Raw genomic sequence first — 24,597 nt, 5'->3', positions numbered from 1 at the left:
ATTTATATTCAAGAAAGAGTAGGTATTTTGGTGGTTTTGGCAGTTGCAAAGAACATCATTAATAGAAAGGAGAGAAATGCGTACATTCATCAAGCCCTACTTAATCAACTGACAGCAGCATGGTGGCTTTATCTCTGAAAAGTCTTTTTCAGCAAACATGTAGTTTTACTCTTTTTTCACTGTTGTCGAACTGTTGAGTTGGTATATATAAGTTAGGAGACTGAGGATGCATGGGGGGGTTGCCTCCTGAAAACAAAAAAAGCTTTAAAACATGTTAGCTGAAAGTACCTTTCAGTGATTTATTTTCATTGAATTGTCTCTTCAAGCATAATCCTTCAATGAATAACCATGACTCTGAAGGGAGACCTGTGTTTTTGGGCAATGCCCAATAATTTGTTGGTCCACATAAAATATTTTATTGGAACAGAGAATCAAACACATCCAGATAACCAAATGAACTGTTATAAATGGAGTTGCGTCAGTCAATGAAATAATTGTCAAATTGAGCATTTTGCATTACAAGTGGAAAAAAAAACAATAACTAAGTTATAATAGAAGTTTACCTATAGCAAAGATGAAGTGACCAATGCGTATAATGCATGATCATAGGTTCATAGATGTTTACTAGGCTAATGATCACAAAGGCCTTTTTAAGCCTAACCATGCATCCCAAATCTTGACAAGTTCTGGTCCCCTTAATAAGTGTAAGCAGGGGATTAGGAGATGAAACATTTACAAACATGGACCTGGGAGATGAACCATTTACAGACTGCCTGTGTCCATTAGAGGCATAGGTGCCAAACTAGGCATACATTTCCTGTTCCCCATCTAAGTGTCCAAGTTAGACTTGAACTGGGATAGGCAGGATCTCTGCTTCACATGGATGGGGACTGATGAAATGATGAAGAAACTAATTAAAAAGGAAGTGCAGTAAGACAAATTCACTGTGAAAAAATAAACAAAAACTACAAATGCAAAGAAAAAGTAATGGATCATTATAAAAGCAGGGTAAGAGGTTGTACAAAAATACAGGATAGCCACAGCTTTGTAGGATAGATGTAGACCTTTCTGGGCTGTTTTGGCATCAGAGAAAGGACATAATGGCCATATCTACAATAAACACAAAAGGTTGCTGTCCAAGAAAACAAAGGTAAGGCCCCAACAATGGAAAACTACCCTTCTCAGCCTCGACAGGCAAATAAGACAACTTGTCAAATCCTGCAAGAGCGCCTTTGAGAGAAACCTAGCAAGTACTGCCAAAGATAACCATAAGGCCTTTTACAGCTATGTACGTAACCTAAATGGTAGGACCCAAGCATGTCCAGAGCCAGTGGCCAATGGTATCACACACTGACCCCATAGAGATAGCAAACCTGCTAGCAGATAGGTTTGGAGAAAATTTCACTCCCTTACCCTTCCTAACATTCAACAAACCCTTCCCCACCCCGCACCTTACATATCTGAAGAGCAGTTCCTCAAAGCCCTGTCCTAAGAAAAAAACACAGCATCTATGGGACCAGATGATATCCCAGGCTGTCTTCTAAACAGGCTAAAACAGGAACTAGCATCATCACTAAGTACCCTTTTCAATCATAGCCTAACCACAGGCTTTACAAAGGTGGCCTAGCAACAGACCCATAAGCCTGATCAGCCTCATCTGTAAGGCCATGGAACATATCATTATGAACCTCATAAATAAAGACATAAGTGACCTCCAAACCATGGATCCTACCCAATTTGGCTTCATGAAGGGCAAATCCTGCTTGTTAAATGTGGTGGATTTCTTTGAAAGTGTGACCAAGGGCATTGATGAGGGTAAATCTTTGCACACAGCATACCTGGACTTGGCAAAGGCTTTTGACACAATCCCACATTCAGGCATTATCGATAAATTTAGCAAACTGAATGTAAACCCCTTCCTTGTAAGATGGGTTGCCAACTGGCTCACAAACTGGACACACACTATCAAAGTGGGTGACTCCACATCATCCAGCAGACCTGTTACCAGTAGGGTGCCACAGGGGTGAGTGCTGGGTTCCCTACTGTTTGGTGTATACTTCTCAGAAGTTCAGGTCAAAATTAAGGGGTTGTGGCTGACCAAGTTTGCAGACGACTGCAAACTAGGTGTAATCATTGAATCCCCAAATGATGTCAGTATACTCCATGAGGGTCTCGCACAGACCAATGAGTGTGTACTAGTCATGGTCTCAAACTGAATGCAAAGAAATGCATCATCATTCCCCTCAGCACAACCAATGTCCCTTCACACTATCAAATCAACAACAATACCCTAAGTACCCATGAAGTGGTAAGGGACGTGGGATCACAGGTCATAGTATCATAGGAAGTCACTAGGCTATTGGCCCTGAGGCCCTTATAAGCCTAGCCAAGAGTTTAGCCCATATTTAGACAAGTCAGCATCCAAAGCCCCTGTCCAGCAGGGACACAGGTGGTATCCCAGGGGTGTATTTTCTGTTTCCCATCTAGTTATCCAGGTTACGCTTAAAAAGGAATAATGAGGTACTCTTCTTGATGTGGAGAGGGAATCTATTCTGCAGATGAGGGAGTCTCTGGGACACAAATCTGTTCTGCCAACAAGTCCTATTGATGCCACAGACCAGGTTCAGGTTGTGTGTGCAGGTTACTCGAGTGGAGCTTGACTTGTGGATATGCAGCAGTTGCGTCAAGGCAGGGTTTGAGATTGCTTTGTATGCCAGACTGAGGTCACTTCTGAGGAGTCTGTATGAAGCTGAGTAGAGGGACAGGGCTTTTAGCCTATCTGTGAAGGGTAGATGTTTATGTCCTGGAATTCTCCTGGTGAGGAACCTTTGTGGTCTCCCCAGCTGCTGCATATGCTTTGCGAGATACATCCCGAAGGGGGGGGGGTTGTACTCAATAATTGGCCTTATAAGGGAAGAATACAGGGATGTTATGACCTCCTTGTCCCTGAGATACCCTTACTTATGAGGTGAGCCATGTAGAAAGCTTTCTGTACAACGGAAGCAACATGGTGATCAAAAGTCAGATTGCTATCAAAGTTGAATCTGACCTTAACTTCGACCACCACAACATGTCTACCATAGTAAAGAAAAGCTTTCCACGTAGCACACGTGATTAGTAAAGGTATCACCTTGAGTTTAAAAGAGGTTATAACCACCCTATACTGAGCACGTATCCAACCCACAGTTGAGTATAACGTCCCATTCGACATGTACCGTATTAAGCACCTGCAGCAATTAGAGAGACTTCAGAGGTTTCCAACAAAGAAGATCAAGGGCCTCCAGCATATGCCTTACATGGCCTGACTAAAATCCCTGTCACTATATTCAGTATCATATAGACTTGTTAGACGAGACTTTATGCCTGGCCTACAGAGCAATCCAAGACCCAAACCTAATGAACTTACTGCATATCCATAAATCAAATGGATCTAGGGATACCTGTTCCAGGGACTTAAATATGGCCTGTGACTTAAATAGGACATGCTGTAGGGACAGATTTATCTCCCAGTGACTGCCATATCTTTGAAACAGGCTACCAGTTCATGTGAAACAAAGCACCTCTATCACACTGTTCAAGAAGAACCTGGATGAGTGGGTGGGGCACTGTAAAGTCTTACCAGGTATAGAGCTCACATCTCCTGGAGATGGGAAGTCATCACTAAATGCAACTTTACATATTGACTAGAACTCCTATGGTATTACATTGAGTTGCTAGTCTAGCATTAAAATAACCTCCAGGTCAATAGCCTAGTAATCTCCGATAATCCTATGATCCTATACGCATAAAAGAATAACCGTTATAAGTTAACTATTAAGGAAATGACTGATATCACAAAATCTTAGGAATGGGGCCTATTTTTGACAAAATTGAAGATGTACTTTCATGCCTTGTAAGAGAAACCTTAGATTTGAATTATAAGGTTTTGTAACAAAAACATTGTACTATACATCATCTGGAGTTAAGGGACAATGCATTAAAAACAATATTCAAACAAAGCTGTAATAAATGAATACAGTATATAGGATAATGGTTAACAGTTTTAACCAAGAAATTATACTTCAAAAAGCATGTAAAAATAATTATAAAATTGTAAAGTATAGTTTCCTGGTAAAACCTGTTACAATAAACTTTGGACCCAATTTAGAAATGTTACCAAGAGGTGTAAGCCTTGTGTACATCTCATGGTAATCATTTCCTGCTCAGAGACAGCCCTACCACAGTGTTGTACCACCAAGAGGTGCAGTGCTGTAGTGTGCTGTTTCTGCTGCCTACTGCAAATGCTAATGAGCCATTCTGGGTGTGTGTAGCTTATCCTAATTAACGTAGTGTTCTCTCCCTTAGAAATGCCTGCATTAAGGCTGCTTAATTTACCTCACCAGCCATATTAATGAGTATTGCCAAAATGTAGCACTCACCTGATCATGATAGAGGTAAGTACCAGGGAGTTTAGATGACACGTAGTGGTAGGGTGTGTATGCATGTGTGTATGTGTGTGGGTGCATGTGTGAGTATATGAAAAGACATGAGTGGCCTCCTGCACTCTCTGGTTCTACTCTGCTCTGGGTGGTCACAGTAGTAGGTTTAGTTAGGGGATAGGTAGCGCAGGTGTGTGTGTGTGTGTGTGTGTGTGTGTGTGTGTGTGTGTGTGTGTGTGTGTGTGTGTGTGTGTGTGTGTGTGTGTGTGTGTGTGTGTGTGTGTGTGTGTGTGTGTGTGTGTGTGTGTGTGTGTGTTTGGGTAAAAAGGTGATGTGTCTGTAAGTAAGGTTTGGTGGGGGGGCTATGTGTGTTTTTGGGGAAAGGGTGATATGTCTATGAGTGAGGTTGGGTGGTGTGTGTGTGTGTGTGTGTGTGTGTGTGTGTAAGCATGAATGTATGAATGCATGTGGGGGGGCTGTTACAACTCTACATTCTCCTAGACTAACAAGCAAATCCTGCAATATTGGGGGACCAGGGAAGTTTCTGTAAGTGGAATATGTTAATGCAATTTATGTATATGAAGTATGTTTTTGCAATGTTTTAAATATCTGTATGTGAAGCTTTAAACAAATGTCAAATGAATAAAATTACAATACTCCACATATTGTGCCTTAAAAGCACTTGAAAAGAAAATAGAATGGCATTTTGCATGAAAGACATGGGGTTGTGGGAACACTAGACTCCTGGGATGCTCTCTATAAAGTACGCCGTGAAGGCACTTAAAGAGACTCAGCAATTACACACATGCATCATTAGCTGAGTGTTAGTCCCTGGTGCTACCGCTAGGTATCAGAGATACTTGTAACATGTTTCCTTACACGTTTAAAAAAGAAAAAGAAATAAAATATGTAATAAACTCTAATCTGTAATCTTTTATTAAGCAATATGAAACAATTGTACTTAAAAAAACAGCTTTATTAGGCGCTCAAAGAATTTGCTTAAGAGTTGCTCTCTAGAGGAAAATGTACATTCAGGTTCATAAGAAGCACAAACATACTGGTACCCAAATCTAGTTCAGCTGTGATTCAGTAACCTTAGAGTTTCATCTTCTGAAGTCTTGAAAAAGTGAAAGCCTTCTTACACTGAGAAATGGAGATTGAAATGTTTCATATATCTAATTATACACAAGAGAAGGAGCTCAGACTGACAGAGGTGGTCCACCACACCACCATTCAAATTGTATTCTAGGTGTTGAGGTAAGAACTGCTTAATCGTCTAACTTAAGCTGAAGATAGGGCCTTGCTGAAGCAACAACTAACGTAAGACTGACATTGTGTATTCCACAAGATCACTCCTGTGCAGTGCCTGCAGGGGCCATCAGGTGGTCATCATTCAGCTCTAATTCCAAGAAAGGGAAATTTCAAAATGCTTATCTGGCAGTGGAGAGACCATGATCAAGAAGGTGGTTCTCCCAGTGCGAGGCTTCTCCATTGCACTTTGTAGAGGTTGACCTCTGTGATTTCCCCAAATGTGAGAAAGTCAACTGCATAATTTATGGTAGTGGGAGACTGTGGTCATTCCTTCATTCAAAGAAGGGGGCTCTAGACAAAGAACCATTAGGAATGAAGGATAATAATGCCAGCATGCAATTCCTTGTCAAGTCAAAGGTTGCTTATACAGGGAAGCAGATAACAATATTCTCCAAAAGGTGGATATCTAGAGGAAACCATTAAAGTTGTGAAACCACTGAAGGCAGACTGTTATGTAGCTGAGCATGGTTCAGTGTGAGAGTGCTCAGCCTTTACGAGAAGTATGGAAAGGAAAGTATCAAGTGAGAGCGAAATTACTAGTCTGGTGCTTCGTTACATAAGGAACTAGGCTGCGTAATTCGGCACAGAATGCAGTCTTTGTCATGCAGGTAGACTTAGAAGGCATGCACTAATGAAATAAATATAAGGACAAATACATTTTGAGTGTTCATTTCACCATGGTGGATTCATATAATGCTTCATGCCTCTTAAATTACTTTGTGCAAAGAAGGAACATATAATGTTCATAGGTTCATAGGTAGGTACTAGGCTATCGGCCCTAGGGCCTATATAAGCCTAGCCAAAAAATGTACCCTGGCTTTCGCCACCCAAGAAAATTATTTTCCTGTGCCCCTGTCGAGCAGAGCCACAGAAGTGATCCCCGGGGTGAATTTCCCATTTCCCATCCAATCATCAAGATTTTTCTTGAAGAGTGCTAATGAGGAGTTCTGCTTGACATAGATAGGTAGTCTGTTCCAGAGTATGGGAAGTCTCTGGGACAGGAATCTATCCCTCCAGCATGTTCTGTTTATTGTGGTGACAAGGTTAAGGTCCCTAGAGCATGTAGCTCGGAGGGATTGGGATTTCTTTAAGTGGAGCATGTCCAACAGCTCTGGGTTTGACATAGCTTTGTTTGTTAGGCAGAGATCGCCCCTGAGTAGGCGATATGCGATGGAGTAAAGCTGCAATTTTTTGAGACGGTCTGCATAGGGCATATGTTTGAGGCCAGTAATCCTCTTTGTGAGGTATTTCTGTGGTCTTTCCAGTTGTTGTAGATGTCTTGTGAGGTACATACCAAAAGGGGCATTGTACTCTATAATGGGTCTAATGAGTGATGAGTAGAAGGGAACAATGACCTCTTTTTTTCTGGATGAGAATCCTTTTGTGATGAGATGAGCCACGTAGAAGGATTTCCTGACCACTGTGGCGATGTGATTATCAAAGGAGAGACTACTGTCCACCTGTGTCCCAAGGTCTCATCACATTTTTGGCATTAAGTAGACTACCAGCTATGTGGTAGTTCATGGATACAGAGTTTTTACCAAAGGGGATGACAATACACTTTTTGGCATTGAGCTTCAGGCCATGGCTTTGACACCAGGTATCTGTCTCATTGAGGCCCTTTTGTAGTTTGCCCACATCATTAGGAGTTTCGATTATGGCTCCTAGTTTGCAGTCATCTGCAAACTTTGTTAGCCAAAGACCTTCTGTGTTGGCCTGCACTTCAGAGAAGTAGATACCAAACAGGAGAGGACCCAGGACTGAACCCTGTGGTACTCCACTTGTCACTGGTCTGATGTCGGATTTGGAATCCGCTACTTTCACAGTGTGGGTTCTGTCCATGAGCCAGTTGGCAACCCATCTTGTGACATAGGGATTTATACCTAGTTTAGTGAGCTTATCTATAATTCCAGAGTGGGGGATGGTGTCGAAAGCCTTGGCGAGATCTAGATAAGCTGTGTGAACCATTTTACCCTCATCTTTGTCTTTGGTGACTGCTTCAAAGAAGTCAATCAGGTTTAGGAGACATGATCTGCCTTTTACAAATCCAAACTGAGTAGGGTCCAGAGTTTGGAGATTACCAATGTCTTTGTTTATGAGTTCCATGATGATACGTTCCATGGCCTTGCAGACCAGGCTCATCAGGCTAATGGGGCGGTAGTTCCCGGGGTCCGTCGTGGCTCCCCCTTTATGGAGTGGGATAACTGTCACGGTGCGCCATTCAGTGGGTACAAAGCCTGAGGTGAGGCTATGATTGAACATGGTACTTAGGTAGGGTGCCAGTTCATTCTGTAGTTCATAGGTTCATAGGTTCATAGGTTCATACTAGGCTATCTGCCCAAGGGCATTTATAAGCCTAGCCCATAGTTATGTGGCTTTCGCCACCCCTTTAGTTTGAATAAAAACTATGCCTATCATTTTGCTGTGCCTCTGTCAAGCAGTGACACTGAAGTAATCCCTGGGGTATATCATGTAGAACGCAGCCTGGGATATTGTCAGGTCCCATGGATGCTGTGTTCTTGGCTTTGGAGAGTGTGTTTTTTACCTGTGCAGTCATGATTATAGGAACTTTGCATTCTTCAGGTATAGAGATGGGCCCTCTAGGGGGTGAGAAGGGGGTAAAGTTAGCACTGAACCTATCTGCTAGGATGTTGGCAATATCAGTTGGTTCTGTATATTTAGTGCCATTATGCTGTAACTCAGAGCAGATCTGAATGTTCCCATTTACATTCTTGACATAGCTATAGAATGCTTTGTGGTTGTCTTTAGAATCAGTGGCAATTTTGTTTTCATAACTAGCTTTGGAGGATTTTATGAGGGATCTCAGCTTCTTACTGAGGTTGTCCAGGGAGTTCCTCCAGTCATGGGATTTTACTCTTTTTTGCAACAGTTTCTTTCTTCTGTTGTAGAGTTTATGACAGAGGTCCACCAGATTGGCTTCCTTTTTTGGAGGATAACATCTTGGTTCTATTAGGGATAGCATGATCCATACACTCGTGTAAGTGCTTATAAAGTGCATTTGTGTAGGATTCGGCAATCATACCTCTATTGTCCGTCTGCATGGGTGTCATGAAGTTTGCCACTTCTGTCTTAAGAGGTGTGAAGTTGGCTTTTGAGAAGTTTTTTACGATGGTTTCCCTAATTGGGGCTGGGGGTGGGATGTGGATGTCTAGGCTGATTAGCTTGTGGTCGGATCTGACCAACGAGGAATTGACCTCTGGTGAGGAACACTGGTTTCCCATGTTGGTAATGACCAGGTCTAGGATATTGCTGCCCCTGGTGGGGGTGTGAATAAGTTGATCCAAGGCATTGGAATTTATGAATTCTAGAAAACGTTGAGCAAAAGAGTTGGTACATGAGTAGTTTTCCCAGTTAATGGTGGGTAGTTGAGATCACCCGTTATTAGGGTGTTGGATTGTACCCTAATATTTTCCAGTGTATCAAGAAATGAGGAGTGTGAATCCCGGGGCATGGTGGGGGGTCTGTAGCAAGCTACAATTTGGATTGTGGTCTTGCCCAGAGTTAGTTGCACTTGGATAATCTCGGATGCATTATGCTGTGCAACTAGCCTGGAGGTGTGGATATCCTTAATGAATATGGACACGCCTCCGCCTTTAGTGCTTCTTTCTGGGTTAGGTGGCCGAAAGGTGTGGTATGAATTGAAGCCTGGTAATGCACGGGTGCTCTCTGGAGCTTTGAACCAGGTCTCTGTCACTGCACAGATGTCAATGTTCTCCATTTTAAGGAGTGCCTCGAGTGAGTGCATTTTGAGGTTTAGACTTCTAGCATTGAGTAGCATTACCCTCAGATTTTGCTTGCTTGTATCTGTTACGGTGGTGAATTTGTCATTTGAGCCTTGCCTAAAAAAGGCACTATAGGGGTTGCAAGAGTCTTAGCCAGTATCCGGAATCCTAAGGGCGGCAGGTGCAGGCCATCTCTGGCAAAGCATCGTGGACTGACAATCATGTCGTCCCAGGCAGACAAATACTGGATCCCCTTAGAATGACACCAGAAGCTTAGCCAATTGTTGAAGTCAATCATTTAGTCCTTGTACTGTGATATCATTCTGGGTGATGGCAGGGTGCTACTCAGGGTTAGGGTCATACCTGCCTGGGATACAAGATCGGAGAGCTCGTCCATGTCTCTTTTCATGTAGTCCAGGGAGGTACGTCTCAGGTCATTCACACCAACATGGACAATGACAGTGTCATATTTGTACTTATTGTGGAGTGACCTGAGTGCATGCGTTATGTGGCGGATCCTGGCACCTGACAGGCAGCTGATGGTAACTTTCTCCTTGCTTAGTCTAGTGAGTGGAACATCACTGTGCCTGACTATAGAGTCACCTATGACTAGAGTGTTGGGTACGTTGTTATGCCTTATGGGCTGTGGTTGAGTGGCACACTGAGTTTGTGGGCTATGTGTCATTTGGGTTGTGTTGGGGGGGTGGAGTTTGCTTGCGTTTATGCTTTGGATGTCCCTGATGCTTGGGCAGGTTTTTATTGAGAGCCTCCGCGAATGTAGGTGTGTGTTTTGTGTTTCTATGTATGTGTTTTGGTGGTATAGGTTTTGAGGGACTATGTGATGAGTGTGGTGCAGTGCAAGTGTTTACCTTCTCCTCTTGACTGTCTAGTCCAGTCTTGGGTGAAGAGAGCTTTGCTTCCAGTTTGGCTATATAAGTGCATCTCTCACAGGTTGTAGTGTTAGGTGGTAGGAGGAGAGGGTTGTCTGTGTACATGAGGCAATTGCTGCATTGCCCCAAGATGCCCAGATTCATCAGGTAGACAGGAGAAATCACTGGGAGCTGACCCTTAGACATGCCTGGATAAGTGCTTATTTATTAAGTACTAAAAACTGCTTTCCACTAGACAAGTGAGGAAAGTTGAGTGCTGTAGTAATTTGCAGCTTATGTAGTGCTTACAACGAGTTCTGAACAAGTGATGAGATCAAAGAAACATATTTGAGTGCTGAAACTAGAAAACTGGCTAGTTTCTTTTTTGCTCACAATGCAGTCCAAGAATCTATGGGTAAACTCAACAAGATAGCATATACAGCAGAAAGTAGTCAATGGTGTGGATGGATAAGAAATATGAGCATCTGGCTACATGGAAAAAGATTTAAAAATGTTGCAATTATAGTCAAGAAACAGTTGTGTAATTCCATTGATTGACAGAGCGAAGTAAAGCCAGAGAAAATAAAAGAGAGAGACGTATAGGCCTTACTGTTCAGTACTGCCTACAGATGTAGTAAAATAGAGACTGACCTTTGAGTGCATATCTCTTCCCTCTGGGGATCAGCTAGAAAAAAAACAAAAACAAATGCAGACCAGAGTTCTATAGTCTTTGTATTTTGCTAAAACTAGGTAAAGACCTTGTAATACCTCAAATGGAGTATGCTTTGTCCTACTTTGTGTAATCTGAATACAATCAAAACAGATTTCACACTCTCTTAAACAAGATTTGTATACTCTTGGTGCAGTTGATGCACTTCTATGAAAGACACTACCACTGTTACACTTTTAGGGGTAACACAGTTTCCTCTAATGATGCATAACATACTAGCAACCAGCATACTATTCAGCAAAATCTTCCTCTCTGGCAATGCTCATCAGTAAGCAAATATGTTACATTCTACTTCAGAATTAACTCTCTGCACTCTTCTCCTACTAATCCCGCAATATCTTACCTCCTACCCGATTGCTCTTTTCTGTTTGGAAGCATGTGTTTCTCAGTACATGACACAAAAGAGCTCCATACTACCTCAGATAGAGTACAGCCTACTTTACCAGCACTCCTAACTGCACCACAAAAACACTGAACATGTCATGTACACTGCATGAAACACACAGGAGTGGCCTAACACTATTCATGTCCCGTTCTTACACTGGTTCTTATCATTACCAAACCCTGTAACCAGCCCAAGTCACATGTTGATAACTCTATAACATTGTTGGCTATTTCCCTCTAGGTGATGTAGAATATGACAGGAAAGCAGACCTTTGACCAGAACGTGAAGTTAGGACCTTCAGCAATCCAAGTTAATTTCACTGCCTCTGACACATCAAGGAACCCCCGACTTGTCCCTTTCTAAGGCCATTTTCCTTTTGGATAAAAATGACTAGCATATCATTTTATGGATAACTGATAGATACACACACACACACACACACACACACACACACACACACACACACACACACACACACACACACACACACACACACACACAGTGAAAGTCCCCTACCAAGACATTTTTTAAATCATGGAATATGAAAGGAAAATATAGGTCTTTGAACCCACGTTCTTCAGCAATCTGTGCTGACATCACTACTTCATGATCATCAAGGTGCCCTAAATATGATGTGGAAAATTGTGTCTGTATTATTTGATAGCGAATTTACATCTTATAAGAAAACTGATGCCTTTGTATGGTCTGTTATTACGATCTCCGTAATATACTGCTTCTCTTCTTTATTATTTATGGGTATGTGCTTTACAAATATATTTATTTTATGTCATTGTATTTATCATTCACTTGATCTTATGCAACTTTATATTAATTGCATTTTTCTACTTGTTTGTATTAATTTTATGTTTTTCTTTGCATATGACTATTTTCTTATTGACTGTGGCTAAAACAAACTTGTAATCCAGTCCCATTTGTCATTCATATAACAAACAAACAAATAAATAAAGCAGGTCATTGGGTATTAGGGTGCAGTGAGATAGACTTCAGATGCTTTCCCATGGAATATCTTGGGCAAAAGTAAGAACAGCACAGAATTCTTTGAAAGTATTTTTCTTTTAATATAGGAGTGGAGAGTAGAGTCTTGGAGGACCTTGCGATACACTTTAATTTTACAGCTTCAACCCTAAATGGATAGATTATTTGACCAGCAGAAACTCCATAGACAAAGCAAACAGGTTGTTTTGAATGGCATGGAAAATATCGAGTTGGTAACACAATTGATTCATAGATTAGTACTAGGCTAAATGTCCTTGTGGACCACTTGAAGCCTATCCAATTAACCCATGTGAGAATCAAACCCTGCACCTTTTGTTTGTAAGGTGAACACCTTAACCATTATGCCATCCTCACACCACTTCAGATGTTGAGTATATTTACACTGATTATCAGCAGTAGGATAGGAGGCTTGATGTATACCCTTAAGAAATCTAGACCTTCAGTGTGCAATGGGAATAGAAATCAAGGAGCTAGGCAGTTTAGGTCATGGCATGCTTAGTATACAGTTAATAATAGCGAAACACTGCCGAATGTTCATTGTTAGGGTGTAGTGTACAAACAATGGTGAGAAGTATTCCAGACAGTTTGTAAAGAGTGTTTAATTAGTGAACTGAAGTAAAGGTGACCATAACAGAGTGAAGGACTGAGCACATCAGAATGGGATAACAAAAACAAGGAACAACACTAGCTAAATGGGAAGCGTAACTGGCTATGCTATAAAAGAAAAAGGTGAAAAGGAAATTAGATAAATTGTTTGCGCAAGATAAGCAGTTACAGAAAAAATATAGACATCAAAATATCACTGTCACACTTCTTGTAGAGGCAGATTTTTCTACACTTAAAATATACCAGGCAGGATGGATAAAAGACATAATATTATGGCAAGGAAAAACATATAAAGAAATGATGAACAAGTTTAGATGAAAAGATGGGCAAATTAAAATTAATTTAAGCAAAGCAGTGAACAGATCTACAGAGATCTATGATAAATTATACCACACACATTGGCTACACAACCTAGTGATAATTTTGATTCACCAGTTCATCTACCACCTGACTTTGGGATGTGGGAAGAAACCAGAGTACCCTGAGAAACCCCACGTGAATGCAATGAGGACATACAGACTCTGCAGAGAAGCACCCCAACTAAGAATCAAACACTTCTCAGATGTCATAGGTATCTGTATCAAATATTTAGAAGAAGTTGAAGATTTAATTTAGCCTGCTGTGTGGTGGGAAGTCAGGCAATTTGTTTTACTTTTGCGGTCCTGTTCTTAGCTTGCAAGAATTTTGGAAAAACATTTGCGGCCTTCTTTCCAAATCATTAGTCAAGGCTTACTAGTGAACTTTTTGATTATTCATACTTATCTTGCTTCCCAGAGTGTAGTCCTTCTTTTTATCATTTAGCTTAATACATATCAAGCAACTGATTCTTTAGGAACTGAATTGTGCAGTCTCTTCTCCCTGCTAATTAAGAGGTGACTACAGACATATAATTTCTTGGCATTTAAATTTATTGAATTGTAGTTTCCAGGTCTTCATAAATTCAGTATAAGTTATTAACTAGAAGAAAAATGTTTGAGTGGTACTAATGAAAAAGCAATGGGAGATATCATATGTAATCTGTAATAGACACTATTTCATACAACTACAAAATATGCTGGTTCCTGTCCCTGGGCAATGTTGGTGCTTTTGCAAATACAGACTGCTGTTGTACCTGTTTATGACAATGACATAGCATTAGCTTGTATGTATCTGAAAAAAAAACATTTGAAATAAAACAGAAAAATGTGCTGTAGCTTCATAATATGGGAATGATATTTATCAGTGAGAGTATGTTATAAATAGCTAGAAAGACTGAGGGCAGCACATTGGTGTGGTGGTTATCACTGCTTCTCATAGCCCTTGAGTCTATGGTTTGATTCCCTGCTATACTGTTTACTAAGCAAAGTTTACTGTGAGCATGTGTATCTCCTGGCAGTGAATAGGTTTCCTCCCACATTCCAAAGACATGCCACGAGCTGAATTGGGAATCCCCTAAACTGCCACTATGTATGTAAGCCTATAGTGGTGAGTGAGTGTGTGGATTTATCCTGTGATGGAATAGAATCCAGTCCAGGACTGGTTCTTTGCCTTGAGCCCATTGCTTGGCAAGATGGGCTCCAGTTCCCCTACAACTGTATACAGGACATAAAAGTACTAGAGAATGAATAAATGAAAAGGCTGCCAAACATCTATGTATATCAATGGTAAAGATAAGCAAATGGTGAGTAATGCAAGAGATTTGTAGCTGTTACTGCATTATGCACATTCAGTGTGTGGGAGTTCTTGAAGAGTACCAGTGGTTTAAACAGCGACTAATGTAACTATAATTAAGCTAAGTAGTTATAATGTACAATGAAAAGGGGATGGAACAGTATATATAAACATAACTTACAACGATAACATGATATTATGGAAAAGTAGAATTTCTCAGTAGTAATACAAGCAGGCAAGTAAGCAAACTTAAAATTTGTATAAATTGTTTAACAGTTATCAGAAGAGGCGTGGCTTAAAATAATCCAGGGAGGAGAGGGCTGTTACAAGATGACCAAAGAACAAAGTAAATCTTTTGGTTATTAAAGCAGATGTGGTGAGAGTAAATAATTTTTGGAAGCAGTGTCAGGGGATGATATTTCAGGCAATGGGAGCTAAATAACCAGCATAAGAAAACTGAACAGCAGTCCGGGGGCTGGAGGACTAAGAAGAAGAACATCAGATAAACTGGTGCTCCTGTGGCCACAAAGGGGGTAAGAAGGGTTAGGTGTGACTCAGGAATGTGATATTCAACAGCCCTATCATAACAGGCCAAGAGGCTGTGAAGCCTCAGATCTGATGGGGAAGCCAGTATAGTCATGGGTATGGTTTATGGTCATATCTGTGGACTAATAGGCTGTTCTATACAACCTCACACAGCATTTCCTTAGAAATATCTTGCTTGTTGTCAGCAGAGTAGAAACAGTGATTGCTAGAGAGTGCTGCAGACTGTTTTGGGAGTTCCTATTTTCCCTAATGTTGTGTAACTGTGAAGTTCTTATATAAAAATGCAGGAGGTGAGCCCCACCACCACCACCACCCAGGGAACAAAAATCTCTTTCTTGCACATATGTGGTTGTCAGCAAACAAGAACCAGTCAATGGTTAGCTTCACATACTTGAAGGGGAATTTGATGGGACTGGGATTAGAAATGGTGGCACGGTGGTGCAGTAGATAGTGTTGCAAGGGGGTCCCTCGTTCAAGTTTTGGCTGGAGTGCTGAGTTTGCATGCCCTCCCTGTGTTCGCACAGGTTTCCACCCACATTCCAAATAGAAGCATTAAGTGGATTGGAAACTCTGAAATGGCCATGAGTGTGTGTTGTGGATGAACTACTGCAGCAGGACTAGCCACCTGGTGGTGTAAACCTTGGCTCTAGATGGTTATCACTGTTGAAGTGACACCCTGACCTCATGTGCAAAAATGGGAAAAGGGACTGTGGGTTGATGAAAGATGATGACTGGGTAGGTGAATTTTTTAGTTTGCTGAATTGGTGAACTGCACAGTATGACTTTTAGTGAGGTTTAAGAGAAATAGATTTTCTTAGCAACTTTTAAAAAAGAGACATTCTTTCTAATGGCAGAAAATAGTGTAGCCATTTGGCTGTTGAAGGAATGTGAACCTAATATTCATAATTAACTGGAGGAAATAAAGTGAAACTAAATTCTGCCCAGACAATTTTGGCCTTTGTAATTTATATATAACAAGTTTATTATGTTTGGGCTAAAGCAGTGTGCAACATTAGTGTATAAAAATTTAAAAGTATATTTTTAACTCAGTCTTCCTGTATTACTTCAGTTAAAATATACAGTCAACTGCATCTACAACAAAAACACCTCTGCTCCTTCAAATCTGTGCAAAGAGCAATAACCGCAAAGATGAATACAAAACCGGAGGTGAAGCAGTAGCAACAATAAAACTACAATGAAATCTGTGGTTGTCACTGGAGATGATTTAAATGTAACTTAGTGCTGTGACAGAGTGACAATTAATGCAGGCCGAGTACTGGCATGCATAAAAAGAGGCAAAAGCATCATCAATACACAGAAAAAAGTTATTGTCCCTTCAAAATGACAGATAACAAGTCTCCATCCAGACTAGTTTTGCTGTTATGGAAACTTCATGTTTACTCAAACATTGAGAAAATAGTGACAGAACACAGAACGGATAAAAATAGCACATAATGAGTCAGCTCTGTGGCACAGAGAGATGAATCCCTGACTGTGACATCAATGACTGGGGTTTGATTAGTCACTCTGGAGTGGCCTTAGGTCAACTGGTGCCCTAGGCAAAAGGATGCCATAGTGCCCCCCACCACATCACCTGCTGCCCCCATCCTGGTCTACTTACACCAAATAAATACTGGAAAAGTGCCCCTAGTAGATCGCCGCCCTGGGCGGCTGCCTAGTTGGCCTATGCATAAGGCCAGATATGCTGGCACTGGAAGGGCTGCTTGAGGGTAGAACAGCAGTGAAAGGGTTCTGACCACTTTTCCATTCTAGCAAGGAGGGAGTAGTGTGAGTCTGAAGAGATGCACACCATGCATGCTCCTCGATGGACAACAGAAAACTTATGGTGGGCTTTGCTACAAGTTAGTGAGGATGTATGCAGGCTTATGTCAGTTGCAGATGTGAATGCCACTTCTATGCTATGCACATTGCATGCCTAATCTCAGGTACACTAACTGCAGAGGGAGTATGGTTCAATGGGAACCCAAGAGTGGGCCACATGTGAGAGCGCCACTCCCACTACTCAACTTTTGTTCCTTGGGGAATGAGTGAGTCATACAGTTCTTACTCCAAGAAGAATAAAAGCATCAACAGGGCAACCTGAATGGTGGCTTGACAGTCCACTGCGTGGTATAGGAGCCAAACAAAATTAGTGTGTGATCATCGGGGATGATAGCACATGGCACACCAATGGAAGTAAACCTTTCATAGAGCTTTTTATATCAATTGTAGCAGCCACACAAGGGAAACCATAAAATATTTGATTATCTCAACTGAATCTGCAGAGTTCAAATGACTATACAAAAAAGAGATAAAGATATGAGATTAAGGGATAACAGTTTAACATGTAAACAAGAAGGCTCAACAGGGCTGAAAGGAAGCATTTTTTATATTAGCATAAATGGTGACGAATGTTAGAGAAACCCTTCTCCAAAAGAGGCGAGGGAATCAAAATGGTAATAAAATTCAAAAATCCACGAATCAGTCACAAACTCTTAGAACAGGTAGAAGAAAAAAACAAACGTAAATTAACTATTTCTTACATCAAATCAAAATGTATGTCTGCATAGAGTTATTATCTCTGGAAAGTCATTATTACATCTCTCACATGTGAACACCTCATTGTTTGAAGCTTTTTATGCATTATATATACACTGTATTTAAATGTTTCTATCATTTTTTTCTTTTGTTAACTATTTGTGAGTAACTATTACTACTTTATTTCGATTTTATTTTCCTGGGCTGGCCCTGAATCTAGACGTTTGGCTCAGTGTTCTACCTTGATTAAGAAATTAACAAAGATATTTGAATGAATGAATGCTAGAATAAGGAATTAATCAATAAATAAAAACTGCAACTTATTTAGATTATGGGTGAGGGAACAGATTAGGTGTACCTAACATCAAAATCAGTATTTCTGTCTCAGCTGTGTTACTGATCAAACCCCAAGATATTCTGTCCACTATATGTGCTCCTGTATGCATGCATGTTCAGTTTGCAGACTAGCTCAATTAGCCTTATCTGATTTGAGAAGTGCAAGATTTTCAGTATCTATTAGTTCTAATTTCTTAATCAGTGTACAGATCAGACTCGTAAATCTTTAATGTGTAGAAACAAGAGTTCAGTGTTTCAAATAATTCAATACAAACTTTTCATGAACTGCTGCTACTGAAAAAACAGATGCGAGAGTGAACTGTAATTTAGTTTTAAATAATTTTTCTTTCATTTCTAGATCAAAAATGAGAAAAAGGGCTGTGGGTTGATGAAGGATGATGACTGGGTAGGTTAAGTGTTTTAGTTTGCTGAACTGGTGAACTGCACAGTATGACTTTTAGTGAAGTTTAAGAGAAATAGATTTTCTTAGCAACTTTTAAAAAAGAGAGACATTCTTTGTTATGGCAGAAAATAATGTAGCCATTTGGCTGTTGAAGGAATGTGAACCTAATATTCATAATTAACTGGAGGAAATAAATAAAGTGAAACTAAATTCTGCCCAGAGAATTTTGGCCTTTATAGTTTATATAACAAGTTTATTATGTTTAGGCTAAAGCAGTGTGAAACATTAGTGTATAAAATTTTAAAAGTATATTTTTAACTCAGTCTTCCTGTATTACTTAAGTTAAAATATACAGTCAACTGCATCTACAACAAAAACACCTCTGCTCCTTCAAATCTGTGCAAAGAGCAATAACCGCAAAGATGAATACACAACCAGAGGTGAAGCAGTAGCAACAATAAAACTACAATGAAATCTGTGGTTGTCACTGGAGATGATTTAAATGTAACTTAGTGCTGTGACAGAGTGACAATCAATGCAGGCCGAGTACTGGCATGCATAAAAAGAGGCATAAGCATCATCAATACACAGAAAAAAGTTATTGTCCCTTCAAAATGACAGATAACAAGTCTCCATCCAGACTAGTTTTGCTGTTATGGAAACTTCATGTTTACTCAAACATTGAGAAAATAGTGGCAGAACACAGAACGGATAAAAATAGCACATAATGAGTCAGCTCTGTGGCACAGAGAGATGAATCCCTGACTGTGACATCAATGACTGGGGTTTGATTAGTCACCCTGGCACTGGAAGGGCTGCTTGAGGGTAGAACAGCAGTGAAAGGGTTCTGACCACTTTTCCATTCTAGCAAGGAGGGAGTAGTGTGAGTCTAAAGAGATGCACACCATGCATGCTCCTTGATGGACAACAGAAAACTTATGGTGGGCTTTGTTACAAGTTAGTGAGGATGTATGCAGGCTTACGCCAGTTGCAGATGTGAATGCCACTTCTATGCTATGCACATTGTATGCTTAATCTCAGGTACACTAACTGCAGAGGGAGTATGGTTCAATGGGAACCCAAGAGTGGGCAACATATGAGAGCGCCACTCCCACTACTCAACTCTTGTACCATGGGGAATGAGTGAGTCATGCAGTTCTTACTCCAAGAAGAATAAAAGCATCAATAAGGCAACCTGAATGGTGGATTGACAGTCCATTGCGTGGTATTGGAGCCAAACAAAATTAGTGTGTGATCATCGGGGATGATAGCACATGGCACACCAATGGAAGTAAACCTTTCAGAGAGCTTTTTATATCAATTGAAGCAGCCACACAAGGGAAACCATAAAATATATGATTATCTCAACTGAATCTGCAGAGTTCAAATGACTATACAAAAAAGAGATAAAGATATGAGATTAAGGGATAACAGTTTAACATGTAAACAAGAAGGCTCAACAGAGCATTTTATTATCATCAAAAATAAAATTAATGCATTTAATTGATAAACTTTTCATGAACTGCTGCTACTGAAGAAACAGATGTTAGAGTTAATTGTAATTTAGTTTTAAATAATTTTTCTTTCATTTCTGGATCATTTTATTATCAAAAATAAGATTAATGCATTTACTTGATACATTTTTCATGACCTGCTGCTACTGAAGAAACAGATGTGAGAGTGAACATTAATTTAGTTTTAAATAATTTTTCTTTCATTTCTGGATCATTTTATTATCATCAAAAATAAAATTAATGCATTTAATTGATAACATGTGCAACAGCTACTGTTGTAAAGTTGTTCTGCAAGTTGTTTTTGTATATAGATGTTTAAAAGTCATGGTCTGTCCAGCACAGCATAAAGCTTGTGATCAGTATTAATTTCTTAGGAGTTTTTAAAACTTAATGTCATTGTCTATATCCCTGCAGTATTTCTCTGGACTACCAGCAGCCCACCTGATATGTCTGTATTTTGTTTTTCGCTACTTCTCCTGCCCTCCTTGTCTTTTATTTATTCCACTGAAAATTACACACTATATTTGCATTATTAGGAAAAATGTATACACCAGCTTAAATGTGTTTCAGATGTAAAGTGTGTTAACCTTCAGGGGATTCATAAACAATGGTATACATTGTGTACCAGCATGTGTTAGTTCTGAGGCGGAGAGCGTCTGCATCCATGCACAGATTCTCAAAGACTGGTGTGCTTATAGAAATATATAAACAAAAAAGAAGCGACTATACTAAAAAATAAAGACCAAATATGATGTAACACCCTGAAAGTAGAAAGAAACTGATTGCATACTGTCATGGGTGCAAACAAAAATGTTTATTCTAAAATAAGATTTAGTGCTTTCATCCTTAACCTAGGACTTCATCAGAATACCAGTTAACATCATTTAGTTTTATGTCATCAGCAGCTGAGACAGTTTAGGTTGAATGCTACCTGTCTCTCCTGATTTAAATGACAACATATCAATAAAACCTGTGTTAAAACTATGTTCTGCTAACTCTGATTTTTTATTGGAACACTTATTTATTATTTTCATCCCCATTTTTGACGAGCATTTATTATTATTATGTTGATATGCTCGTATTGTGTTCTTTTAAGATATATATACATATACTTTTATAGATGAAGTAGAGAATGTTTTTTTTTTTTTATGGTTTGCATTAGAATATGTGACTGTGCAGTCACTGTGCTTGCAATTTTAATTCAGGTGATTGTTTCTATTTACATACTGTATTTGAAAGAAGTAGTTGATCAGTTGTATATTTGATTTATATGGTTTGACTTTATAACAGTGGTACTGGTTTTAATATCAATGACTCTTTAATAATGTGGATCTGTGTCAGCTGCTGATGACATAAAAGTGATGTAAGTTAGTTGGTATACTGGTGTCAAGGTTAGGGATGAAAATGCTAAATCTTATTTTGGAATAAATGTTTTTGTTTGCACCAGTGGCAGTGTATGACCGGTTCTATTCTACCACCAGGATGTTACTTTGTATTTGGTTTTTGCTTATAGAAATATATCCCATAGAAACTGTGAACTTCCTAACAGAACAAGGTACCTCAGTGATATTCCAGCAAACAGAATGTGAAACAGGATATGGAAATGCACACCAGTGTGGCTGCAATGCACAAGCAGCATACATGGAGCACAAAGTATAAACAAGGAAAGAATATACAGGCGTGAAATACAAAGCAAAACAGAACAAAACAATATTCACAAGCAGAATTCTGAAAATATGACCTGCAGTGATTTTATCCACATTCTTGTAAACCAGTATGTGCATAAATTAGCTTGATAGCCCTTTACATAGGAAGATACAGGTACACATATGAGCATGCTCTGTAAACTTACCTATACATAGTACTGAAGGAATATGACTGGGGCTCCCTAGGGATGTACCAAAGGATGACCGATAGATTAGGACAGGTACACATATGAGCATGTTCAATAAACTTTCCTATACATAGTACTGAAAGAATATGACTGGGCTCCCTAGGGATGTACCAAAGGATGACCGATACATTAGGACAGGTACACATATGAGCATGTTCAGTAAACTTACCTGTACATAGTACTGAAGGAATATGACTGGGGCTCCCTAGGGATATACCAAAGGATGACCGATACATTAGGCATCAGCACTGTCTGAAATGTTCAATATACCACTGTGGTCTAAGCATGCAAATCTTCAAACATGTTCATTTTAATAACCAGGGTTATTGCCAGAAATGCTTGATTTGCATACCAACTTTCCATGTATTAGATATCCGACAAAGTGAATGCTCTTGTTTGCTCTGATAAATCCATATAATTAAAGACAGACTGCATACACTGTAGTCCTCATAGTATAACTCATGAACTGTATATCTGGTAATACAAGAAGAACATATCACCATGCACACATGTACTTTACTAGTTGCCGCATTCTTACCATTTTTATTTCATGTACGAATCTGAAGATTTGGTGATGCCACTCTTGTACCCTCAGGAACTGCAGCCATGCAATATGGCTAACATGTGGTATGGTTGGCTACATATGTAGTAATTACAGACCAGGTAGGGCATAAAACACAGGAAGATACTTTTACAGCACACTAGTGTAAGAGTCAGCAAATCAATTTAACAAAAATATAAATGTGTTAAAATTCTGCTCCATAAATTAACTATTTGCAGTTATTTACAAGGGCTGATAACCACACACAGCCTATGTTTCTCCACTGGGTGTCTAAATGCTGCTGCCACTGGGTGTTATTTGAGCAAAAATTGAAGCAAAAAGAGTCCCTGAATGAGGACCTCACAGAAGTGCTTTCTCCAGGAGGTGGGTAAATTATAGGGAGGTATTCCAACTATCTACTTCAGCGACCATCACCACACTGGATTTTGGCACGGCATCACCTCTATGGAGAAGCATCAACTGAAGAGGGTCACATTCCATGTGCCACATAAGCTAAAGAGTCAACAGGACAGTGAATGGTGTTATGTATTGGGCAGTAACCCCCTCAAACAGAGAATATGCAACATCTACAAGGCAGTTTTCTGGTCCATTTTCTCCTATAATATTCTGGCCCACTTGAGAATTGATGAGTCATCCTACCTACTGGTGCCATAACTCTCCCAAAGCTGCAGACAAGACATAGATTTTCTGAACCACACTGTCCTGTAATGTTCCCAGATTTGACAAGTACTCAGAAGATTCTACCACCTTCTCAATACACTGTGACTGCATATGCTGCCATCCAGTCTCCTCACAGAGGCAGCTAATAAAGTGACCCACCATTGCCTCATCTTCACAATGTGGAGTCACTAGGAACTTGTTTTCTGCAAATTATATTATTAAAGTTTAATCAAGTTATGTTTGAAAATGTTAATAATTATTTCTGTCTGCATTTCTTAAAAAGCTAAGTGAATGATAATCGCAATGGTTGTTTTACCCCTTTCTAATGAGTAATTGTTAAGCAGTACAAGTATGAATGTAGTTAACTGTGAACTAAGTAAAATTCATTAACATGAAAGATGGATAATGAGAAACTGGAGTTAGAAATAGGATACAGACAGAAGATAAATTCAGGCTGCAAGGAGGATAGAAATTATTTGTAATATTTTGAATGCTGCCATAAGTAGTCTATACTTTTGCACAATTGAAAGACCAATCTACATTCCACTTATTTTACACATGTGCATATGTGGAGGACATGATACATGTAGAGAGCCTGATACACAGCCAATCTGGGTGGTTACTTTACTACATAGACTACATAACTGTAGGTATAATTCCATATCATGGAACTAATCAGTAATGACATAGGAAACCTTCAAAAACTGGATCCAACCCAATTTGCTTCTGTCAAGGGCAGGTCATGCCTTTGCAACATTATGGACTTCTGTGAGAAGGCCATCAAACCAATGGATAAGGGCAAAATTGTTCACACTACCTGCCTGACCAAGGCATTTAACACAGTACCTTCTTCAGACATTTTTAACAGACTCAACAGGTTAGGTATAAACCCTTATGTTACACAGTGGTTAGCCAGCTGGCTCACAAACAGGCCCCAGGAAGTGAGAATGAAGGAGTCCACCTCTACAAATAGGTCAGTCACAGGCAGAGTCCCTCAGAGATCAATCCTGGAACCACTCTTTTTTGGCATTTACTTCTCTGAAGTCAAGGCCAATGTCAAGGGTCTCTGGCTGACCAAATATGCAGATGATTACAAATTAGGAGTAGTTATAGAATCCCCCTCCCACACTGACATTAAAGTTCTCCAGGAAGGGATGACACAGACAAATAACTTGTGTCAGAGCCATGGACAAAAACTAAATGCCAAGAAATGCATAATAGTATCCTTCTGAAAATCATCTACCCCAGGTAACTATCATATTGGCAACACACCTCTAACAGTTGACTCAATAATCAAGGATTTGAGGACACACATAGAAAGTAATCTAGCCTTTGACCATCACATGTCTAAGGTATTGAGGGAATCATTCTATGTTGTCCACCTGATAAACAAAGGTATGGCACCTAGCTCTAAG

At 39.8% G+C, this 24,597-nt stretch overlaps 2 protein-coding genes and 1 non-coding gene across 6 annotated transcripts in view; 1 reads left to right on the top strand and 2 right to left on the bottom strand.

The window, feature by feature from the left end:
* PTGDR2 (prostaglandin D2 receptor 2) overlaps positions 1-24,597 on the bottom strand; it is a 515,041-nt gene that overhangs the window by 474,803 nt on the left and 15,641 nt on the right. The window lies entirely within an intron of this gene.
* The window catches only part of LOC122811895 (prostaglandin D2 receptor 2-like), a 650,060-nt gene that overhangs the window by 609,842 nt on the left and 15,621 nt on the right, over positions 1-24,597 (bottom strand). The window lies entirely within an intron of this gene.
* Positions 5,845-6,003, top strand: LOC122812392. Its single transcript, XR_006366406.1, has one exon. It is a non-coding gene; the product is annotated as a U1 spliceosomal RNA (small nuclear RNA).

This window comes from Protopterus annectens, chromosome 9.part0 (genome assembly GCF_019279795.1).
Source record: "Protopterus annectens isolate FY-2018-M chromosome 9.part0, PAN1.0, whole genome shotgun sequence".
NCBI classification, from domain to species: Eukaryota; Metazoa; Chordata; order Ceratodontiformes; family Protopteridae; genus Protopterus; species Protopterus annectens.
Note: the sequence above shows the minus strand (reverse complement) of the source record. Positions and strands in the feature narration are given on the sequence as shown.